Source organism: Elephas maximus, chromosome 15 (genome assembly GCF_024166365.1).
Source record: "Elephas maximus indicus isolate mEleMax1 chromosome 15, mEleMax1 primary haplotype, whole genome shotgun sequence".
In the NCBI taxonomy this organism is placed as follows: domain Eukaryota; kingdom Metazoa; phylum Chordata; class Mammalia; order Proboscidea; family Elephantidae; genus Elephas; species Elephas maximus.
In genome coordinates, this window is record NC_064833.1 from 39,904,762 (window position 1) to 39,929,184 (window position 24,423).

Here is a 24,423-nt window from a genome sequence, read left to right on the forward strand (position 1 = left end):
GGGTGGTGCAAATGATTAACGTGCTCAGCTGCTAACCTAAGGGTTAGAGGTTTGAATCCACTCAACCACCTCGGAAGAAAGACCTGATGATTTGCTTTTGAAAAATCAGCCATTGAAAAACCTATGGAACACAGTTTTATTTATTTAGGGGTCACCATGAGTTGGAATTGACTCAATGGCAACTGGATTTTTAATGAAGATAGAAAAAAGTTGACAAATGGAAAAAGTCTGTGAAAGGCAGAGTCAATGTGATGCAATTGATAATTAAAATAAGATGAGAAGTGAGGGAGAGACAGTACTCAGGAATAAGTCCTGGTTTTTGCATCTAGCTCTTTGGTGGATGGTGATGGCATTTATTCTGAATTGGGAAAACCTAGGAGCATGTTAGGGGTGTATCTTGGCAATGAGGTTGGTAGATCAAAGTTCTGTTCTGGACATGTTAAGTTGAAGATGCCAGTTCGACCTCCAAGTGGGGTGTTAAGACCAATTGGATATATGGACCTGCCGAGACATCAAAACTAGAGAAAGAGATTTGGGTGTCATCAGCATGCAGGTGGCACTAGATGAGCTGACCTAGGGTTGGGGCATAGACAGGAAAAGAGGCTCCAAGGATGGGCCCTGGAGGAGTGAGGAATGATCAGTGAGGAGCCAGTGGTAACCAGTTTGAGTGCTCTTGGAAAGTGACCTTTGTCTTTCCTCCTATTAGCCTCATTTTGGACTCATGCCTTGGATTTCTTGGATTCTTTTTTTTTTTTTTTTAATTAGAAATTAAAAAAAAATTATACAGAGCAAACGAGTTTCTCATTAAGCAATTAATACACATATTGCTTCTTGACATTATTTGCCCACCCCATGACATGTCGATACTCTCCCCTTCTTGATGTTAGATTCCCCATTACCAGCTTTCCTGTCTACCCCTGCCTTCTCGTCCTTGTCCCCGGGCTGGTGTACCCATTTAGTCTCGTTTTGTCTCATGGGCCTGTCTAATCTTTGGCTGAAGGGTGAACCTCAGGAGTGACTTCATTACCGAGCTAAAAGAGTGTCTGGGGGCCATACTCTCAGGGTTTTTCCAGTCTCTGTCAGACCAGTGAGTCTGGCCTTTTTTTTTTTTTTTTTTTTTTGTGAATTAGGATTTTGTTCTGCATTTTTCTCTAGCTCTGTCTGGGACCCTCTGTTGTGATCCCTGTCAGGGCAGTCGGTGATGGTAGCCGGCAGCATCTAGTTGTGCTGAACGCAGTCTGGTGGAGGCTGTGATAGTTTTGGCCCATTAGTCCTTTGGACTAATCTTTCTCTTGTGTCTTTGGTTTTCTTCTTTCTCCCTTGCTCCTGATGGGCTGAGACCAGTGGAGTATCTTAGATGGCTGCTCACAGGCTTTTAAGACCCCAGATGCTACTCACCAAAATAGAATGTAGAACATTTTCTTTATAAACTGTTATGCCAGTTGAGCTAGGTGTACCCCCAGATGTTGGATTCTTTTTCAAATATATGTTTTAGATGAATTTGCTGCCCTGAGGCTCTTGCTCACACGACCACTGGTCTTGTTTTTTAACAGTCAGTGACAAACTCTCCAGGTTTGCGCTACACTGAGGGGTTTCCTGGGATACGGACTTTTGGTGGTAAAAATGGAATAGTCCCAGGCAAACTGGAACAAGTGATCATTCTAAGAGGGAAGCTTTGGCAAGATTTATTTATTTCATTTCACTGACTTTATGCAAGGTGACTTGTTTGAGAGAGTGTTATTTGTTGTTATAATGATTGTCTTTGAAATGTTTATGTATTTTTTTCTAGAAAATGTCTAGAAATGGATGCTTCCACCATGAGATATACCAAATAATGAAAAGCAAGTCTGAGGTACTTTTTAGTTCTATTAGCCCCTACTTGGTTTAATTTTAACAGAGTATTTTCTTGGCTTGAATTTGTGTTATTAGTAATTTCATGCACTTCGGGGTGTATATTTTGATTAATTATCTCCCCAATGAATCTAAGCATTTGCTTCAGTTAATTGAACCCTTTAATGAACCCACTAACAATATTCTTGGCATTGTATAAAATACAAAATTGGTCTCTATTCAATGGGTTTTAGCTGGTCCAAACTTAACAGATATCCAAAATCTAAACACAGGACTAAGTTGGTTTATGTTTTATGGCCTTATTCTGGGCCCTTCACTTCTTCAGCTCCAGTAACTAGGGTTCCTGCATCATTGTCCAGAACACTTGTTATTTGTGCATATCTCACTGGCCTGCTCAGTTCTTTAGCCCAGCTGCCCACCACAGCCAGTTCTGCCTCCCTCGCTCCATCTGCCACCCTCTGTTTCTTTTATCCTCCTCAGTGACTTCCTGGACTGGGCAGGAGGAAGAATTGGACACGTTTCCAGCTCTGTCTGACCAGTGTACCACCCCCGTATCACATGACATGGGTGTACTTCGTACTCAACCAAACATATGTTACTGCTAAGGCCAAAACAGCCCAAAAAGTCAGGGTTAATTCCTAATGATAAATCCCACGAGGAGAAACATTGCTCATTTATAGGAGTTGGTGAGGTCGCCATCACATACTTGAAATACTAACAATTGTTGATTTTGAGGTGTTAATAGCCCATTGCCGTTGAGTTGACTCCAACTCATAGTGACCCTACAGGACAGAGTAGATCTGCTCCATAAGGTTTCTAAGGAGTACCTGGTGGATTTGAACTGCCAACCTTTTGGTTAGCAGCAAAGTGCAAAATAGGGTAGTAAAAATAGCATGGCATATGGAGGCCAAAACCAAAAAAACCAAACCCAGTGCTGTCGAGTCGAGTCGACTCCGACTCATAGAAACCCTATGGGACAGAGTAGAACTGCCCCAAAGAGTTTCCAAGGAGCTCTTGGCGGATTCGAACTGCCAACCCTTTGGTTAGCAGCTATAATGCTTAACCATTATGCCACCAGGGTTTCCCATATGGAGGCAGATGTGTTTAAATCCTGGCCCTATCATTTGTTGTTGGAGAGGACTTGGACAACTCACTGACCTTTTCTGGTTTTCAGTTTCCTTGTTTATAAAGTGAGTAAAATATCTATCTTACAGAGCTGATGTGAGGCACATGTAAGATGATATACAAAGCCTTATTGTTATCTTTTAGTTGCCTTTTAAATTGAGATGATTTTCTATAAACAAAGCTGCAGAGCTCTTTGTGTTCTTCGTAGAATTTAAAAGTAATAACTCTGTGGCCAATGTTGGGATTATTAGCTACTCTAAGTGTTACCGAAGTTTTGTATTTCAAGAGTGACTCTTTTGGGGTGTGATTGATAATTTTGGTTGGCCTTCAGGATATGGATTTTCATCATCAAGGGGGTGGTGGAATGTCCATCAAGAGAAACTTCGTAGATAATCAAATAAGCGGACTTACTTAAACATGACTGCTTCAGGAATGTGACTGCAGTTGATTTACTTTGATCGTTTCTTGATCTTCTGGGCCCATCTATTTTATCTTTAGGAATACTTAAAGTACTTAGGGGCAGGCCTTGTTTCTTTTCATTAACTATCACATCAGTTAGTATTTGGCTGCTGAGAACCAAGCTGAATTCAGTTACTCAAAAGTGTAAGGATTTATTATTTTTTCTTCCAACAAATAGCTGACAGTAGTCATTCCAAGGAAGGTATGGTTGCACCTTGGTCATCAGGGGCCCAGAACCCTTCTAGTTTTTCTGGTCTACCATGTTTAGTGCGTGTTTCTGCTCTCAGAATAGCCTTATAATCCGAGGTGTAACTGGAGGTTGAGCCATCACATCTGCGCAGAAAGGTGGAGAAGGGAAGGTAGGCAAAGGGGCACGCCTCTTAGCTGAGTCAACCCTCGTAAAGGTCTTTACTCAGAGCCCTACCTAATAACTTTTTTTTAATTTTTATTTCACTATCCACAGTTATCAGTAAGGAAGTCTGGGGAAATTTTTTTTTTTTTTTTTTTTTTTAAAGCTGGGCACATTGCTACCCAGTAATATAAACAGGAGAGAATAGATATCATGTTGGCAGCTACCAGTCTCTGCCTCAACTCCTTAGAATAGTCCTTCCCTATTACCTGCAATAGTTCTTTAAATCATGGGAATTTAGTGAAGTCATTCATTTATACAACAAATAGTGAGTTTTTTGTGTGCCTGTTAAATGCCAGGCAATGTGTGAAGCTCTGAGGATAGAGTAATGAGTAAGACAGATATAGTTCCTGCTCTCCTGGAGTTATAGTCCAGTGGAGGAGTAGAAACGCATGAATTAAAGAAGCACATAAACACATGAAAAATTCCCAATTGTGTTAACAAGGGGATAATTCAGAGGTACAATGAGAGGAACTGTCTTGGTCTGGAGTTAGAGAAGGCTCTTGACTCCGTGGATAAGTTGGGATTTGATGAATCGGTAGGAAATAACTAGTTGAAGGGGCTGTGTAGATAAATAGCATTCCAGGAATGCTAGGCATTTCAGGAAGAGAGACTAGTAGGCAGTCAGTGGTGGGAGAAATGTGGAAAAAGGCCATGGTGGTAGACTGGTTAAGCACTCAGCTGCTAGCCGAAAGGTTGGTGGTTCGAACCCACCAGCAGCTCTGAGGAGAAAGATGCGGCAGTCTGCTGCCATGAAGATCTACAGCCTTGTAGACCCTATGGGGCAGTTTTACTCTTTCCTATAGGGTTGCTATGATTTGTAATCAACCCAATCCTATATGTGATTTGAGCCTGTGGAGCAAGAGGAAGCACGTTATGAAATGAGACTTAGAGACGTAGGCAGGGACCAGCCACATGTGGATGTGTTAGGCAAATTGAGAACTTCAGTCTTCCTCCCAAAAGCAATGGGAAGCCGCTGAGTTTTAAGATGGGGGTGAAGGTTCAGGACATGTAAAATGATCGTATTTGCTCTTTGGAAAGATTGCTGTGATAGAGAATGGACTGGATTAGAGAATGTTTGAATAATGGCAGCCAGAGCAGACAGGAGTCCAGGCAAGAGCTGATTGTGGCTTAGTCCAGGGTGATGGTGATTGTGGGTTTAGAGAGAAGTGACACAGATTCAGGAGGACAAACATAATTCTTAGAGCTACTGGGTTCCTAGCCAGTAATGTACCCCAAGCTTAGCCACCAACAGTCTGTCAGTAGAGACTTGCATGTTGCTATGATGCTGAACAAGCTCCCAGACTAAGACATACTATGAAGAAAGGCCTGGTGATCCACTTCTGAGAAATCAGCCAGTGTGGATCACGATGGTCTGACCCCATTGTGCGTGGGGTCGCCATGAGTTGGGGCTGACTTGATACCAGTTAATAGTAACGACAATAATGTAACAGCTAAATTCTAATCTTTGATACCAGCAGTAATAGATAATGTCCAAATGAAAAAAAGAAATAAGAAATAGCAATGAAGCATTTAGTATTACTATGTGGAGGTTACTATCATAGGAAATGACTAAAAAGAGTTGAGAATGGTTACTCGTGGGGGATAGGACTGGGAGGTGGGAAGGGTAAGGTAATAGGAATTTATTTTTTCATTTTAGACTTAGAATGCTATTTGATTTTTTAAAACAACACACATGTGTTAGCTTGATAAAAAAAAAGATGAATAAAGATAAAAAGAATAAAGGGACATTTTAGTCCTTTGTTGGATCACCCAGTTGGAATCTAAGCACATATACATGAAAGTTCATTGCCCTGTCCACAGAGGTACTTCACAGTTATTTTATATTCATGACTGCAGCCCTCAAGCTTTGTTTAGTTATGGAAAGGCTTATAAGACATTCAAGAGTGGTTCACGTATTACCAAAGTCAAAATCACGCTGAGCCTTTTAGAAATACTGGTTTGCTATTCATGGATCATCTTGATTGAGGAAAAATGTCTTTGTTGGCTTGGATTTGTAGATTTAAGTAGACAGTTTCAGAGTTTTAGGGCTGGTTACCATTTTAGGGTAACGACAATCAGCTTTATGAACTCGTGTGGGGAGGACGCTGAGGTTATTTTTCTCTTTGATGTGTGTTGCCTTCTGTAGTTATGTTTTTGTTCCTTATCCACCAAAAGAAACTCCCCCAAAACCAAACCTGTTGCTGTCGAGTTGATTCCGACTCAAAGCGACCCTATAGGACAGGGTAGAGCTGCCCCATAGGGTTTCCAAGGAGTGGTTGGTGGTTTCGAACAGCTGACCTTTTTTGATTAGCAGCCAATTGCTGTTAATAAATACAAGGAGTGAAATAAAGGACTTTTCTTTTGCCCTTTTGGAAGTAGACTGAGATGTTTACAATCTCAGTTGTAATTCTTGTTTTTGTTCTGAGCTTGCTGTTACATTATTCCCCCATAGACTGATGAGTGATTAGAATCAAAGCCGTGGTAAGAATGGTCTGGGCCAAGCATTGAGAGGCAAGCAAACACAAATTTGCAGATCTATTACAAATGCACCTTGCTGGGAGGCAGAGTTCAATTTCTTATTGCCAGGAAGTCTTCTGAAGTGGGTAAACTTCTATTTAGCCATTTGTTATCTTGAAAACGCCCTCCTCTCATTATTCTTAAAGCTGGTGATTTCTTTACTGGTGCCCCTAGCATGAAGAAAAACAACTATTCTAGCAATGACTGTGGAAATATTAATTTTAAATATGAAACAAGGCATAGGGATGTTTGCCTGTGGGGCAGTTATGGAGGTTCCATATTTAGATGGTTTGGAATGGGAGGGAGACGTGGATATTCCACATCTGCTTTAGTTAGAGAGGGATTTTGGGAGAAGCTGCAATTTGAAGACAGCCAGCAATTTTTATCAGTTTTGGCAGGGACAGTGTGTTCATGTGTCAATCATATTTCCAAAGAGAACTTTACTACTCAATTGCTGGTCTAAAGTTTGAAAAAAATTCAGCATCAAGAGAAGATCTCTTAGGGAGAAATACTGATGCCATTTTATTCCTTTTTGCAGTCTTAGAGGCAGAAAATGAAGCAGCTAAATCAGCTATGTGACAGCACTAGTGAGTATCTTCATGGAGGTGTTTGGTTATGAAGCTAGATTTAGGAAGCCAATTTAAATCCAACACTTAACTCTGCTCCTTGTATCCTGTGGTTGTTACAAGGCAAAGCAAAAGGTAAGGATCATACTAGTGGACTATCGGCCCTTGCTGACTTCCCCTAGCACTAGTAGACCAAATTGCTGCCCCCAGGGTTGGGCCAGCAGCTGGTCGGTTCCACTGATGTTGTCAGGTGCCTATGGAGTCAGCACCGACTAATAGTGATTTTACATACAACAGAACTAAATGTTGCCCAGTCCTGCACCATTCTCATGATGGTGGCTTTGTCTGAGTCCATCGTTTTGGCTATTGTATCAGTTCATTTCATTGAGGGTTTCCTTTGTTTTTTCTGGCCCCCTATTTTACCAGCTGGGTTCAGTTAGGCTTGGCATTATGCACGTACCAGCAGCGCCTGGTTGAGTGTTTCTCCAGTGTAAGTAAAGGGCTTGCCTCTGGGCTTTTTAATTTATTTTTATGCTTATCAAATAGTGTTCTTTTTTCTTTTTTTTGATAAAAAGAATCATTTTATTATAAAATACCAGCATGCTGCCTTGCATAATGTGTGTGCATAATACTTTGGCTGCCTGACTGACTGACTGACTGAATGAATGGGAGAATTAATAGGAAAGAAAAAGAATTGCTGATTTGGAAGCAGAGAAGGAGAGGAGATGGGTAGAGGGAAACAATGGGATTTTACCATCTCATTATCTGAAAGCTCCTCAATGTTAAATCAATAGTAGGAGTAAATGGGCTAAGCTATTTCTAAGTCCAGAAACTGTGCCATGGCAGTCTTGTTTTCATCAGTGTGATACCAGCCATATTAAGAAGCCATTTTCTGTACGAGAGGGCTTTGTTGAGACAGTGAAAATCAAATGATTCATTAAAGACGTTTAACCTAAAGAACAATGTGTTAATGTGTTTGATTTCTAAGCAGACCCAGTTGTTCGTTGGTCATATTGTGTTAGTGTGACTTGTTGACATTGTGATAAATAGTACATTTTGTAACATTATTGAAAACACGAATATTTGTGCCACCTTTTTTGTGTGTGTGACAATAAGGGGAGAATCACCAAGAAAAGGGGTCATAAAAGAGCCCTTCTCATTGCTTCAATTCTTAAGGAAGTGGTTCTCAAACCTGGGCAACAACAGCTACCTGGGCTCCACCTCCAGAGATTTAGATTCTGAAGATAATGAGGTATTTAACAAATACCTCAGGCGATTATGATGCAGGTGGTCGGAGTACCACACTTCGCAGAAAAAAAGAAACAAAAAACTCCTCCAAACCTTCTCCAGCATCAAAATGTGTCCCATGTCTCAAGCCCTTAGGCTTCTGCATGCTCTTAGAAGCTTCGCTTTACTGCTTAGTGAGTGGGCTGGAGACCTCGAGCTGCTGGAGCCCCTCAAAGCCCCTGATTAGGCATGGAAAACACCAGTCCCAAGGTCATCTTGCTTTCGCAGTTTCTTTGGGAGTCCCAAGCCCTCCATCCCTACCATGCCAAGTGTTCACAGAATTTTAGCTTCTCCCAGAAATTCCCCAGGGGCCATGCTTTTGTTTGAGAGCCTGTCTTCTGAGGAAATTGAGACTCCCAAGGCTTGCCCTTTTACTGGTTGGAAACACCTACTAAATTCCCTCTCCCCACTTAGCCTCTGACAAGCATGCTTTAATCCAGCTGGGTTGAGGACCCCTGAAGTTCCATGACCAGCCCTAATAGGAATAGAACAGTAATATGCCCAGGAGCCAAACATTAAAATCCACAGTGAAATATTTGTCTTGCCTCCCTTTACAGCTGAAAGAATGTAGTGTGACATGGTACATTGTTTTTGGCTAATTCTGCGGGGAAGTCTTGAAATGAATGGTTATAGGAAGCTGTAAAGATGAACCTAGAATTAGGCTACAAAGGTCGATCGAGGGTGTTTAAATAAAGGCGTTTGCTTGGGATTGTACAGAATAATGGAACTCTTAAGTGAGAAGTCAAAATAGCAAACACTGCTGGCTGCCAACAGCACATGGTGACATTAGTTTTTCATATGAAGTTACCGGAAGGGAGATGAATTATGTTTTTTCAGATTTTTTTTAAAGAAGGGGGGTGGCAGGAGGGTTCTATCATTATTAAAAAATGTTGGGAAGTGCAATGAAATGGCTATGTGTTTGCAATCAGGTTTTTCCTATTATTTGACAAGGTGTGAATAATTGGAGGCAGAAGAATCATAGTCCTGCCTCATTCCTGTGGCATGTCAGTGGATGTGCTGTGTAATATTTGGGAATGTTTGCCATTATGCTGTATCTTAATTTCTCGCTTCCTTAAATATAATTTAATGCCTCATGGCACGATGGGATTTCCTTAAATGTTGGCAGATTGCTTTGTATGTTCAGATGCACAAAGTAAAAGTAATCCAATTGATTAATTTTACATTGCAGTTAATATTCATTTAAAGCTGTCAAGTGCTTGTAGTTGTAGGAGGTGTGTGAAGAAAGGACTGTTAAAACAGGAGCAGATGTTACTATAGATAGGACTTATTGTTGTTATGCCCATACTTTTTTTAAAGAAATGCACAGTTGTACCTTTAAAGACTTGTGTAATGAAAATTGGGATCTAGGGGGCAGAATTGTCTATATTCCCCCTTTTTTGGTGAGTGCAGGCTATCATGCTTCTAAACAAGTGGGTTTCATGTACTGGGTATAGAAATCATGTTTCATGAGAAGAAACTTTATATCTTCAAATTCCAACTCAGTCAAGGACTAGCTGGACATCATGAGAAAGACACATATAAAATACCCTACATAGAAAAAAGGCCCTGTAAAATGGGTAAATACTACGGATGTGCAGAGTGTCGTCTTTTGTCCGGCTCGCTTCCTCAGGATGCCTTTGCTATATTAAGGTTAGAAAAGGAACAAATAACAGACACAGCTGGTAGCTTTGCTGTAGACACCTGCTCTAAGTTGGTACTCAGTGCTGTTTGTGTGCAAGAAACAGAAACTCACTGAAGCTAGTTCAGGTAAAGAAGGTTTCATGGAAAGGATACAGTAGGCAAACCCCCAAACATAGGTACTGAAATGCAGCCAGGCTTCATAGGAACTGCAGCAGGAAACTGACTAGAAACTGAGGCTGTGGTCTCCATCCCTCAGGAGTTGTCTGACTTCTTTCACCTTTGCTTCTGTCTGTCTTTTCTCAGCCAGCTTCAATATGGCCACCAGTGTTTGGTGTTTATAATGAATGTCTATAGATTCTGAGACTCTTATTCATTCATTCAACAGGTATTAATGAGTGTGTAAAAAAAAAAAAAAATTTTTTTTTTTTTTTACTGTACTCCAGGTACTGTTCTAAGCCATGCCCTCTAGTGACAGAGACAGACGATAATAAGATAAACAAATAAGTGAACAGAACCTTTTCAGATATTGATAAATGAATAAAAAACAAAATCAGGTAATGGGGTAAAGTGTGGTGCAAATGGTTAAGTGCTCAACTACTGATGGAAAGGTTGGCAGTTCGGACCCGCCCTGAGGCACCTTGGAAACAAGCCTGGTGATCTGCTCCCGAAACGTCATATCCTTGAAAATCTTACAGAGCAGTTCTACTCTGCACACGTGGAGTTGCCATGAGTGAGAATTGACTGGTTAGCAACTAGATTTTAGTTGGTCAGGAGTTTGGACTTTTTTTCTAAGTGAAATGGAAAGCCAATGAAAGATCTTAAGTTGGGGAGTTATATGATCTGATTCACATTTTTAAACAATCACTTTGATGACTGTGTGGAAAATACAATGTAGAGGAGCAAGAGGGGAAGCAAGGACATCAAATAGCAGATGATTGCAATAGTCACTATGAGAAATAGTAGTGCCTTGGATCAGGGTGGTCGCACTGGAGCTGGTGAGAAGTGGTCATTTAGAGATACATTTTAGAGGTATGGTTGACATGATAGTGGATGAGTTGGATGGAAGATGTGAAAGAAATAAATCGAAGTTGATGACTAAGTTTTTGTCGGAGGAACTGGCTTACCATTAGAGTTGTCATTTGCTGACATGGGGAAGACTGGAGAAGGAACAGGACTGAAGGGAGAAATTAAATTTATGTTTCAGACAGGTTATGCTTTGAGATGCCTATTAGATATTCAGATGGAGATGTCAAGTACCTAGCTACTTGGATATTTGGATCTGGAGCAGAGGAGAGCTCAAGACTGGAGATTAGAATCTGGAAGCAAATTCTAATTAGGGATCTAGATAAGATCACCTAGGAAGTATATTTATAGGGCAGACAGAGAAGGCAGCCTGGGACTGAGTCCTGGGATACTTCAACACCTTAGAGGTGGGAAAGAGGAGGGGAACCAGCAAAGAAGATTGAGGAGGAGCAGCCAGTAAAGGAGGAAGTAAAATTTCAGACAAAGTGTTTATAATTGATATCTGGCCAACCAAGGTGTGGGTGCCCTTCAAGTTTGCTGCGTGCCCCTGGGCAAAGAGAACGGGGGTGTGAGGTCTGCTGGCCACTGAGAGAGTTTTGTGGGCAGAATCAGATTTCATGAGAAGGGGAAGGAGTGGACAGTATAGGCATTTTAAAACCCACCTAGAATATAACTGGAATTTTATTATTCTGACAGACTCTTAAGAATATTACTTCTCATTCTTGCTTTTTATAACTTTTATTTTTTCTAATTTTTATAGACTTTTGCTAGTTCCATCTTACTTTTTACTTTCCAAAAGATCTTACAGGCATTTAGTCCCACCGGTATCTGAATTTCTTCACACCTCTCTAACTTCTTTTCTTTTCCATGCAGCCTTAAAAAAAAAAAAAAAAATTCCCTTTGAGGAGTGAGGAGTCCATTGGTGGCACAAATGGTTAAGCGCTCGACTCCTAACTGGAAGTTTGAACCCACCCAGAGGTGCCTCTGAAGAAAGGCCAGACCTGCTTCTGAAAGGTCACAGTCTTGAAATCCCTATGGAGCATAGTTCTACTGTGACACACATGGGGTTGCCATGAGTTGGAATGGACTTGAAGGCAATGATTTGGGCTTTTGGCGTCTCCTTTGATAAGAGTTGTTACTCTGAAGGTCTGGGGTTGCCTTAGCAACATTTGGGTGAATTTTTTTCTGAGAGAACTTTTATAAAACTGAGAAGCTCACTTTATAACTGCTTGGAGAACTGTTGAATAGGATGTTCACCCCATCCTGTGGGTCACCCACAGGGTACAAGATACGTGGGGTTGTGTCTATGTCTTCAAGGACTTTACATTCTGGTAACTCAAGGACTTTGCATTCTGGTGTCTTCGAAGGTGGTAGTGGTGATGATGATGATGATAGGTCAGACATCTGTTCTGCCAAGGACATATGTTACCTCATTTAATTCTTTCACAACAACCCCATAAGGTAGATGCTGTTGTCGATCTTATTTTGTAGGTAAGGAAAAGTAAACTTATGGTGTTTAAGTAACATGCCCAAGGTTATACAACTAGTGAGAGGCAGAGCTAGAGCTTGAACTCAGGAATGGCTGATTCCAAAACCGATCATCTTCATCTTTATGTTTTATTCCGTTTCTTGGAGAAGCGTTCATGTATTAAGTATGGATCCTATCCAACACGATTGGACTTGTTGGTTAATTAGAAAAAAGTCAGTTAAAGCATATAAATGTACATGAATTTGGCAATCTTTTGATGTAGGGCCTTGAATATAGATCTACTGATTAGATTTGCCTGTAGTCTTTTTCTACATGAACTACACTCGTGATGCATCTTTCTTTTTCTTTTTAATAATATTTCATTGTGTTTTTGATGAACGTTCGGACAGCAAATTGGGTTCCCATTTAACAATTTCTATACAAATTGTTGAGGTGACATTGCTACATTTTTCACAATGTGTCAGCATTCTTATTATTTCCTTTCTGGTTGTTCCATTTCCAGTAATCTAGTTTCCTTGCTCCCTTACCTTCATATCTTTGCTTTAGAGTAATTGTCGACCATTTGGTCTCATAAAGATAATTTTTTTAAAGAAGTGTAGTATTCATGAATAATATTCTTTATTTTATGAGCCAATCTGTTATTTAGCTAAAAGGTGATCTCAGGGAATAGCTTCAGTTCAAGATTTAAAGAGTCTCTCAGGGTGATAGTTGTGGGGAGTCCTCTAGTCTCAACTGGTCCAGTAAGTCTGGACTTTTTCAGAATTTGAGTTCTGTTCCACATTTTTTCTCCCATTCTATCAGGGTCCATCTATTGTGGCCCTGATCAGAATGGTTGGTAGTGGTAGCCAGGCACCATCTAGTTCTTCTGGTATGAGGGTAGATGAGGCCATGGTTTGTGTAGACTATTAGCCCTATAAACTAGTTTTGTCTCTAAGTCTTTGGTTTACTTCTTTCTCCTTTGCTCCAGACAGGTAGAGACCAATAGTTGCACCTTAGATAGCCATTTGTAAGCTTTTAATACCCCAGAAACTACTCACCAAACTAGGATGTAGAACATAAACTTTATGAACTATATTAGGCTAATTGACCAAGTTGTCCCACGAGACTATAGTCCTAAGCCTTCAAACTCAGAAAACCAGTCCCAAAAAGTGTTTGGTTATGTATGAGAAGTATCCATAACTATGCCCCCTATGTGTTTTGCTTTATGTGGGAATATATATGCATGTACACACATACCTGTATATACATATACATATAGGTACATCTATATATGCACATATATATATACCTATACACATATATGCATCCATTCATACATATGTAACCACACATATATTTTTTCGTGGTGGTTGCTGTTGTTGCAAAATTATATATGTCATGGCATTTACCAAAAACATTCTTTTTTTTTTGTATACTTCATAGTGACATCATTTACCTTGGTCAAGCTGTGTGGACTTCACCCACATTCAGTGTTACCGTTCTCTTCACCAAAAATAAAAAATGTCTACTATCTAGAGAGGGACTCCTTTCACCAACACCCAACTCTGGTAACCACCAATAAACGTTGGTTTCTATATGTATACCTATTGTTGTTTTATAAAAGTGAGATCATACAGTATTTGTCCTTTTGTGATTGACTTATTTCTTTTAGCAGAATGTCCTCCAGATTAATCCATGTTGTAAGATGTTTTGAGGACTATGTAGTATTCCATTTTTTTTTGTCTACATAGTATTCCATTGTATGTGTATGTACCATATTTTATCTGTTGAGTGACACTTAGGTTCTTTTTATTTTTTTGAATGACTCATCTTTATTGAGTCTTTCCAAAGCATTCAACTTAGTTTTCATAGAAACAGTAACTTTCTTTTCATAAGGATATTTGGTTGGTTTGTATACTACTTAAAAGTTTCATTAGGAATAAATTGCAATGAGAAGTGCAACTAGCATGATCAGGTTTGGAATTAACACAGTTGAATTGGTGCAGCTCAGTTGGAGGGAGCACAGGTGCCCAAGATATAATCAAGAAGTCAATTAGTATTCAGCATACCATGGCCATCTGTCAATACCTTTTTTTTAGAGAGACTAGAGAGCATTTCTTAATTCCTGGAATTATTTGAGTAGAAGTTGATTAAGAGAACATCCACATGATTTCAGCCTCCCCCTGTAAGGAAGAGTATTTGGAGAAGCCAGGATAGCATTGCTTCACTCTCTTCCCTGGCCTCAGTTGGAATTCCCAGTCCTGGTCAGCAGGTGTGAGAAAGTGTGGGTGGTTGTACAAATTCACCATCTCTATTAGAAAAGCAGCATAAAGCATGCATGATTTAATAAGGAAAGCATGACATTCCTTTTATGTAATTACAGTTACCTGTTCACCAACTATTGAGGTAAATACTTAGAGATACAGCAGGGAGTATTCAATCCAGAAGCCTCTTAGATAAATAGGGAAATTTCGTGTTAGTTCCCTAGATTCTCCTTGCTGTGAGAAGATATATTCCCTCTGGCAAGCCATTTTACTGAATTTCTGTTTCTCACATATAAACTGTGGATAATAGAGTTGACTTTTCTCACCCTGATTATTGAGTTTAATGTCTTTGAAATGTGGCAAATGTTGTGAAAACCCTCTGCCACTGAGTCGATTCAGATTCATAGTGACCCTATGGGGCAGAATAAAACTACCCCATAGAGTTTCCGAGGCTGTAATTTTTATGAAAGCAGACTGCCACATCTTTTTCCCCGCAGAGTACCTGGTGGATTTGAACTGCCAACCTTTTGGTTAGCAGCTGAGTGCTTTAACCACTGTGCCACCAGAGCTCCTTGGCAAATGTTATGAGGCTGCTAAAATCTTATTCCATTTCTATGCCCTCAACCGTTTCATTTTCATTTTCAGGGAGGCGTTCTGTTATAACTAGCAAAGTGATTATTGAGAAGGATCTCCCTGGGGATAATGAGACTGATTTTTCTCATCTGCTGACTTCTAAGGTCTTGTATTAGCTTAACTTCGGTACTAACAATAACTCAGCAGTGTTTTAGCAGAATATTTTAAAGACATTTCAAAAGCTGAGAAAAGAAATAGGGAAAACTTTTCAAATCTTGCCATTACTAATAAACTCAACTTTTTTCTTTTCTGGTTCATTTTTGGTCATTATACTATTTATACGTACTTTTAGAATTTTAATTATACATAAAACTTTCACTATTCCTACAGTAATAAATAGAGTAGTGAAAAACTGGAAACAACATAAATGCCCTCAAAGAGGAAAATAGTAAATAAACTATGGTGATTCTAATCAGTGGACTGTTGTTGTGGTTGTTATTAGGTGCCGTCGAGTTGGTTCTGACTCATAGCGACCTATGCACAACAGAAGGAAACACTGCCCGGTCCTGCGCCATACTTACAATCGTTGTTATACTTGAGCTCATTGTTGCAGCCACTGTGTCAATCCACCTCGTTGAGGGTCTTCCTCTTTTCTGCTGACCCTGTACTCTGCCAAGCATGATGTCCTTTTCCAGGGACTCATCCCTCCTGACAACATGTCCAAAGTATGTAAGACGCAGTCTTGCCATCCTTGCCTCTAAGGAGCATTCTGGCCGCAGTACTAGAGTACTAAAAAGAGTACAGAAAATAAAAATTATTTGGTCTTTCTTTTTCATGTTATTTCTTAGGATAAAGTCCCAGAAACAGGGATATGGGTAGAGTTGCTAGATAAAATACAGGATGGCCAGTTGAATTTTAATTTCAGAGAAACCACAAATACTTATTTAATTTAAGCACATCCCAGGCAATATTTGAGACATACTAAAAAAGTATTCATGGCTTATCTGAAATTAAAATTTAACTGGACACCTGGTATTTTTATTTGTTAAATCTAACAACAACAAAAAACCCAAACCCACTGCCGTCGAGTTGATTCTGACTCATAGCAACCGTATAGGACAGAGTAGAACTGCCCCGTAGAGTTTCCAAGGAGCACCTGGCGGATTTGAACTGCCGACCTCTTGGTTAACAGCCGTAGCACTTAACCACTACACTACCATGAATGTTCTTTGTTAAATCTAGAAACCGTAATTATGGGTCAAAATCTAGGAAAATGCAGGGGCAACACTGTCAGGCTTAGTTTTTAACAATGGATTGTCTAATATAATAACAAAAGCACAAACAGCAAAAGACAAATAAATGGGACCTCATAAAAATGAAACTTTTGTTCATCAAAAAATCTTACAAAAATAGTGAAAAGACAAGATACTGACTAGGAGAATATCTTCAGAAACCATATCTGATAAGAACGTAATAACCAAAATATGTATAAAACTTCAACAGCTTAACAACAAGAGGACAAATAATTCAATCATAAACTGGGCAAAGGACCTGAATAGACATTTCACCAGAGGACCTTCATATGTCCACCAAACACATGAAATGATGCTCAGTGTCATTAGCCATCAGAGAGATGCAAATCAAAACCACAGTGAGATACCATTTCACTCCCACTAGGATGGCTAAGATTAAAAAAAAAAGAAAATAACAAACGTTGGCGAGGATGTGGGGAAATTGGAACCCTTATCCAATTCTGGTGGTAATGCAAAATGGTACAGACATTGTGGAAAACAGTGTGGTGGTTCCTCAAAAAACTAAAGCTAGAGCTACCATATGGCCTAGCAAGTCCACTCCTAGGTATGTACCTGAAAGACTTGAAAGCAGAGACTCAAGAAGAGACGTACACCCATGTCCATTGCAGGACTAGTTACAGTAGCCAAAAGGTAGAAACAACCTAAATGCCCATCAACAGATGAATAGATAAACAAAATATGGTATGTACATACAATAGAATACTATTCAGCCAGTCGGAGAAATGATGTCTTAATAGATGCTACAGTATGGATGGAAGTGGAAGACATTATGCTGAGTGAAATAAGCCAACCACAAAAGGACAAATATTATATTACTTCACCTATATGAAAAGACAAGAAAAGGCAAATGTGTAGAGACCAAAGTTTACTAGTGGTTACCAGGGGGAGGAAGTAAGAATGGGGGGTTAATGGTGGTGGAAAAATCACACTGATTTAAGGGTAGGGTTGCACAGTTGATAATTGTAATTGCTGTTAATAAGTTGTATACCTGTGAAAAGTTGAATTGGCAAAGGTTGTGTGATAGATGTATTTACAACAATGACAAAAAAATAAAATAAGCGTAGCTGCTGAGGCTGCTTATGTAAACCAAACACCTCATGGGATTTGGCTCCTTGGTTTGGAGGTTTAGGGTCGTGGTTTCATGGGACATCCCAGTTTATTGGCCTAAATACCGTGTTTAGTCCTTCTGTTCTATCTCCTAGTTTGTTGCATAGTGCCTGGGGTCTTAAAAGCTTTTAAGCAGCCACCTGAGGCACAACAGTTGGTCTCTATTCATCTGGAGCAAAAGAGGAAGAAGGAGAGTCAGGAGTAGGAGGAGGATATGAAATGTATGGCTAATTGCCTCCATGAACAACTGGCTCCTTTGCCATGAGACCAGAAGAACTGGATGGTGCCTGGCTACCATTACTGAACATTTTGATCACAGAGTCCATAGAAGAATCCTGATCAAAAAGGGGAAGATGTGGAACAGAATTTCAAATTCTAATGGATGCCAGACTTTCTGGAGCCATGGAGGGTGGATGAACCCCTGAAATTATTGCCCTGAAATAACCTTTAAACCTTAAACCAAAAATATCCTCTGAAGTCCTCTTAAAACTAATAATAAAAAAAATTTAGTTTAACTAGTAAAAAATGGTCTGCTTTGAGAATTATGCTCTTTTAAGAGCTATCTATGTGGGATGAAATTGACAACAGCAACTGGACAGATTAGATAGGAACCTTAGGTGGCAGTGAGTTTATGTTAATGGGGGAAGAACAACTCAGAAAAGTAGGGTGAGATAGTTGCACAACTGAAGAAATGTAATCAATGTCACTAAATTGTACATGTGGAAACTGTTGACTTGGTGTGTTTTGCTGTGTATATTCTCAGTAACAACAACAAAATGAATCAAATTTTGGAAAAAAAAATTTTTCCCAGGGGTAAAAAAAGAAACGTAAGAACATTTTCATGTCTCTTGATACTTTCTGCCAAACTTCTCTTAAGTTTATCATTAAGATTCTGGTTTTGATCTAAATAGGGAGGGAAGATTTTCAGAAGGAAGAAATATGAAGGAGAAAAGGGGAACTCTAAGATGTTTAATAAGTAATTATCTAGGTTTTTTTTTTATTGTGGTAAAAATACATTTAACACAACATTTGCCAGTTCAACATTTTTTTTACATGTACAGTTCGGTGACATTGATTATATTCATCATGTTGTATATCCTTTTCCAATTTTCCCATCACCATTATCAGATACTCATTGCTTTCTAAACAATGACTTCGCCATTTCTCCTTCCTCCTGCCCCTAGTAACCACTAAAAAAACTTTGGTCTCTAAACTTTTGCCCCTTTAGATATATCAGATAAATGGCATTATACAATATTTGTCCTTTTGTGACTGATTTATTTCACTCAGCATGTTTTCAAGGTTCATCCATGTTGTAGCATGAATCAGAACTTCCTTTCTCTTTATGGCTGAGTAATAATCCACTGCAAGTATGTACCACGTTTTGTTTATCCTTCCACCTGTTGGCTATTGTGAATGGTGTTACAGTGAAGATTGGTGTACATGTGTCCGTTTGCACTGCTGCTTTCAAGTCTCTTGGATGTATATCTAGAAGTGGAATTGTTGGGTCATATTTTTTTTTATGGTAGTTCTGGAAACCCTGGTGGCATAGTGGTTAAGTGCTATGGCTGTTAACCAAAGGATTGGCAGTTTGAATCCGCCAGGCGCTCCTTGGAAACCCTACAGGGCAGTTCTACTCTGTCCTATAGGGTCGCTATGAGTCGGAATCGACTCGATGGCACTGGGTTTGGGTTTTTTTTATGGTAGTTCTATGTTTAACTTTTTGAGGAACTGCCAAAATGTTTTCTACAGCAACTGTAGCAATTTGTATTCTTTCTAGGTTATTATACTATTATTTTTTTTAGCAGTTTTACATTTTTGTTGTTTTAGGTGCCGTTGAGTCAGTTCCAACCCATAGCAACCCCACGCACAGCAGAACAAAACACTGCCCAGTCCTGTGCCATCTTCATGCTAGTTGTTATGCTTGAGCCTATTGTTGTAGCCACTGTGTCAATTCATCTTGTTGAGGGTCTTCCTGTTTTTCAATGGCCCTTCACTTTACCAAGCATGATGTCCTTCTTCAGGGACTGGTCCCTCCCAATAACACGTCCGAATTATGCGAGATGAAGTCATCCTCACTTCTAAGTAGAGTTCTGGCTGTATTTCTTCCAAGACAGATTTGTTTGTTCTTTTGGCAGTCCATGGTATATTCAATATTCTTTGCCAACACCACAACTCAAAGGCATCAATTCTTCTGTCTTCCTTATTCATCATCCAGCTTTCCCATGCATAGGAGGTGATTGAAAACACCATGGCTTGGGTCAGGCACACCTTAGTGCTCAAAGTGACATCTTTGCTTTTTAACACTTTAAAGAGATCTTTTGTAGCAGATTTGCCAAAGGCAATGTGTCTTTTGATTTTTTGAGTGCTGCTTCCCTAGATGTTAATTGTGAATCCAAGTAAAATGAAATCCTTGACAACTTCAGTCTTTTCTCCATTTATCATGATGTTGCTTATTGGTCCAGTTGTGTGGATTTTTTTTTTTTTTATTATATATATTGAGGTTATAATCCGTACTAAAGGGTGTAGTCTTTGATTTCCATCAGTAAGCACTTCAAGTCCTCTTCACTTTCAGCAAGCAAGGCTGTGTCATCTGCATAATGCAGGTTGTTAATGAGTCTTCCTCCAATCCTGATGCCCTGTTCTTCTTCGTACAGCCCAGCTTCTTGGATAATTTGCTCAGCATACAGAATGAATAAATTTTGCGGAAGGATACAACCCTGACACACTTTTCCTGACTTTAAGCCACACAGTATCCCCTTTTTCTGTTTGAATGACTGCTTCTTAATCTATGTACAGGTTCTTCATGAGCATAATTAAGTGTTCTGGAATTCCCATTCTTTACAATATTATCCATAATTTGTTATGATCCACACAGCTGAATAAAACACAGGTAAACATCTTTCTGGTTTTCTCTGCTTTCAGCCAGGATCCATCTGACATCAGCAATGATACCCCTTATTCCATGTCCTCTTCTGACTCTGGCTTGAATTTCTGACAGTTCCCTGTTGATGTACTGCTACAGCTGCTTTTGAATGATCTTCAGCAAAATTCTACTTGCGTGTGATTTTCATGATACTTTTTGATAATTTCCACATTCCGTTGGATCACCTTTCTTTGGAATGGGCATAAATATGAATCTCTTCCAGTCAATTGGCCACGTAGCTGTCTTCCAGATTTCTTGGCATAGACAAGTGAACACTTACAGCTCTGCATTTATTTTGTCGAAATATTTCATTTGGTATTCCATCAATTCCTGGAGGCTTGCTTTTCACCAATGCCTTCAGTGCAACTTGGACTTCTTCCTTCAGCATCATCAGTTCTTAATCATGTATTACCTCCTGAAATGGTTGAATGTTGATCAGTTCTGTTTGGTACAGTGACTCTGTGTAGTCCTTTGATCTTCTTTTGGTGCTTCTTTCGCTGTTTAATATTTTCCCCATAGAATCCTTCAGTATTGCAACTCGAGGCTTGAATTTTTTCTTCAGTTCTTTCAGCTCGAGAAATGCCCAGTGTGTTCTTCTCTTTTGTTTTTCTAACTCCAGGTCTTTGCACATGTCATTTTAATACTTTGTCTTCTCTTTGAAATCTTCTGTTCAGCTGTTTTACGTCATCATTTCTTCCTTTTCCTTTAGCTACTTGATATTCAAGAGCAAGTTTCAGAGTCTCTTCTGACATCCATTTAGGTCTTTTCTTCTCTCCTGTTTTTTTAATGACCACTTGCTTTCTTCATGTATGATGTCCTTGATGTCATTCCACAACTCCTCTGGTCTTCGGTCATTAGTGCTCAACGTGTCAAATCTATTCTTGAGATGGTCTCTAGATCCAGGTGGGATGTACTCAAGGTCATATTTTGGCTCTCATGGACTTGCTCTGATTTTCTTCAGTTTCAGCTTGAACTTGCATATGAGCAATTGATGGTCTGTTCCACAGTCGGCCCCTGGCCTTATTCTGACTGATGATGCTGAGCTTTTTTCTTGTCTTTTTCCATAAATGTAGTCGATTTGATTCCTGTGTATTCTGACTGGTGAGGTGTACATGTATAGTCACCATTTATATTGTTGGAAACAGGTATTTGCAATGAAGAAGTCATTGGTCTTGCAAAATTCTATCATGGTATCTCCAGCATCTCGTTTATTACCAAGGCCATATTTTCGAACTGCCAATCTTTGTTTCCAACTTTTGCATTCCAATCACCAGTAATTATCAATGCATCCTGATTGCATTTTCGATCAGTTTCAGACTGCAGAAGTTGGTAAAAACTTCAGTTTCTTCATCTTTGGTCTTAGTGATTGGTAAGCAAATTTGAATTGTATTAACTGGTCTTCCTTGTAGGCATATGGATATTATCCTATCACTGACAGCGTTGTGCTTCAGGATGTATCTTGAAATATTCTTTTTGATGATGAATGCAATGCTGTTCCTTTTGAATTTGTCATTCCCAGCATAGTAGATCCTATGATTGTTACATGTGCAAGGCTTATATTTTTCTTGATGGGGCCCTTGCTGTTAGTTGCCTACTTATTATTTGTTCCCTCTTATTTCTTACTAACAGAACCCTGATTTAGTTTTAGGGCAGCAGTAGGGCCAGTTAAAAAAAAACAAAAAACTCATTTTCTCGTCCTGCATTACAGCCAAAGGTAGCAATGACATGTAGTTCTGACCGATAAGATGTAAACAGAGCTTTGTGGTGCTCTTTCTTCTTCTTTCTGCCTGGAATGCAGCTGTGATGCCAAGAGGTACAGCAGCCATCTTATGATCTTGCAGAGGAAAGCCATACGTAAGGAATGGTGGAGCAGAAAACTAAGATTCACAACTTAATGTAATCAAAACACATACACATTGTTCTAGTTTATTGCAGATATTTTTACAAGCTTCTTCAAGTTTTTATAGAAAGGGATATATATAAATCTGAATAAAACCAGTTGCGATTGAGCTGATTCTGACTCATAGTGACCACATGTGTGTCAGAGCAACTGTGTGCCATAGAGTTTTCAATGGCTGATTTTTTGGAAGTAGATCAACAGGTCTTTCTTTTAGAGCACCACTGAATGGACTCAGCCAACCAAACTTTCAGTTAACAGCTGAGTGCTTAACCTTTTCCACCACCCAGGGCTTCCATAAATGTATATACACATAAATAATATTTTGCAGAAGTAAGTATGCACACAGGAAGAAGATCTCATATCAAAATTCACATGACAGTTGCACACAAATGTAGTCAAGATTAAAGGCCACAAAACCTAATTCCTGAGATTCAGGGACCAAAGAGGAAGTATACAGGTTGCCAGTCTGGGATTAGGGCACATGGATCAAGATCTCAAGGGAAGAAAATATGAGAAACAAGAAGTTAAATCAGAATTTTAGGGGCTTAGAGTCCGTTGTCACCCCAAGGTCAGGAACTTCTGAGGTACAAGCTAAAGATAGGAAGAATGTTAGAGATTAGAATTTATCCAGGTAGATAGAGCAACACTAGGGAAGCAACCCACAGGCACCACCAGCAGGGGCCTATCTACGGGAAATAGTGCCTATGGCAATTAGTTTTGAATTGCTGAATGATCTCTCACAGCTGGTGATGGAAATCATGATGGCCAGTAGAAACTGCTCATTAGTGCACCTCTTCAAGTGGTGCCCAGGGCATGTGCTGTACCTGCCATACCTTAGTTATGCCTCTGCCTAGGCTGTACTTCTGGTGCCATTTCCTCCACCTAATCCTGCCTAATAGTTTAATCCTCACCATTGGTACCACTATAGCTTCATATCCTGTACCTGTTGCCATTGAGTGGCTTCCGACTCACAGCAACCCTATAGGACAAAGTAGAACTACCCCATAGGATTTCCAAGGCTGTAATCTTTATGGAAACAGTTTGCAACATCTTTCTCCCGTGGAGCTGCGGGTGAGCTGGAACTGCTGACCTTTCATTTAGCAGCCGCGGGCTTAACCACTGCATCAGTGATAGCAGATGTCAGTGAGAACTGAACCTTCTGTTATTCATCTGAAGATAAGGAGATTTTTCCATAGACTAGTTTCTGGCTATGAACATTTCAATCCTTGTTTCTCCTTCACCACCCATATACTTCTAGTGCCAGACATCTCAGGACATGTTCATATCCTCTGACCTTCCACTTTTGTTTTATGACACTGGGTGAGTCAGCACAGTGGGTGGTAGGAATATTCTTGAAAGCCATACTTAGCCTGGAGAGCTAGCAATAAATTAACTATACCTGGAAATGATCACAGACCTCATTAATATGTCCTGTGAAACCCTAAACTAAATGTATCCCAAACCAACTTCCTCTTAACCATATCCCTGAAATGCCCAGGGCAACTCCATTGCCAACTAATGCGACACAAAGTATGATGGAGGGGAAGTTGTGGAAAGAGACAGCAGTATTAAATAATTGCTGTTCAAATACTAAGCAAAATTTCACAAAAACAAGTGACCGTAGAGGCACGTTATTAGAACCCCTCCTACAGTTTTGGAAAGGGCCTGTGTGCTCTGAAAAAAGATCTTGAAGCCTTAATTTCATTAGCTTTATAGTAAATCCATCTTTGTACATGCTTTTAAAAAGTGTGCTTGCAGCACAGACTCACATCCTTTGAACTGTTTTGTATGCTTCCTGACATCGAGAGCACTAGGTTTGTTTTAAATTATTTAGGTAATTCATGCCATTGTAAAAAACAAAAAGAAAATGAAAACCTAAAGAATGGAAAAAAAAAATAGTGTAATTTATGTGGGAATTTTGCTGTATTTTCCTTCAGAAGTTCTTTCTCTTGATGTATGCTTCTCTTTTCTCATTGACTAAAGGGAACAAC

At 39.6% G+C, this 24,423-nt stretch overlaps 1 protein-coding gene across 5 annotated transcripts in view; it reads left to right on the forward strand.

The window, feature by feature from the left end:
- The window catches only part of NCALD (neurocalcin delta), a 449,176-nt gene that overhangs the window by 35,014 nt on the left and 389,739 nt on the right, over positions 1-24,423 (forward strand). For 4 of the 5 annotated variants that reach the window (XM_049853826.1, XM_049853825.1, XM_049853823.1 and 1 more), the window contains exon 1: positions 1,790-1,852. The exons of the other annotated variant lie outside the window; for it this stretch is intronic. The gene's annotated coding sequence lies outside the window, so the exon portion shown is untranslated. Of the gene's footprint in view, positions 1-1,789; positions 1,853-24,423 lie in introns of those variants that run through there. 5 annotated transcript variants of the gene reach the window in all.